Here is a 1,037-nt window from a genome sequence, read left to right on the forward strand (position 1 = left end):
GCGGAGGGGGAAAAGAACGTGAAAAAAAAAACGAAGTCTTTTCTGTTGCACCCATCGCCAAACCGGAAGTGACAAATGTTGAAATTAAGGCCAATCCATCGAAAAGAGGCGATGATTTCGAAAACATTGAAGAAAAAGGGACCCCACCCTGTAGAAAAGTACCCAGTTTAGGGTGAAGGAATTGATGTTTTTAGACAATTTTTCAGTATTTGTAGTCCAAAGGGTCGAGCTTCAAACGATACCGATCTCGTGAAAGTCCATTGCCTGTGACGAAGGTTTTAGGCAAGCATACATACATACATACATACATACATACATACATACATTTAAGTAGACAGGTAAGATTTATATTCTAGAGTATGAATTAATCTTGTTTACTTCGTATGTATACTACTTTGGTTCTGGAAGATCAATCTCCTCACGACTAGTCATAATTCTCAATGCTTTTTCCATCAATATAAGCGTTATCTGTTGTGTTCTGCTCTAGCTTAATATATATATATATATATATATATATATATATATATATATATATATATATATATATATATATATATATATGGGGGTGTCGGTGTGTCGATTGTTTTATTTTTTATTTTTTTAACGAAATTTGGTATTTAGCGTCTCCTTCCTAAGAGACCGGGGAAGTAGTTTTTCCTTACAAAAAATCTCCCATATTTTTGGGACGTAAAGAAATAAATATATATTTTTTTTTACTTATAAAACAGTTATCTACATATACATGTTTCACCGTACTACAGCTTATCAGCAGAGCTTAACTGGTTTACACAAACCCACACACACACACACATATATATATATGTGTGTGTGTGCGTGTGTGTGTGTGTGTGTATGTGTGTGTGTGTGTGTGTGTGTGTGTTTGGAGAAAAACTGTGCTTTGCTAGTGTTTACACGCAATTTATCTCGATATACTGCTAAGACATTTATATAAACTCATATAATTACGGCAATAATTTGACTTTTCATATATAAATTATTTTCATTCTTGATAACATAAAGAAAAAAATTCATCCATT

The sequence above is a fragment of the Euprymna scolopes genome, chromosome 5 (assembly GCF_053919585.1).
Source record: "Euprymna scolopes isolate OS-2025 chromosome 5, ASM5391958v1, whole genome shotgun sequence".
NCBI classification, from domain to species: Eukaryota; Metazoa; Mollusca; class Cephalopoda; order Sepiida; family Sepiolidae; genus Euprymna; species Euprymna scolopes.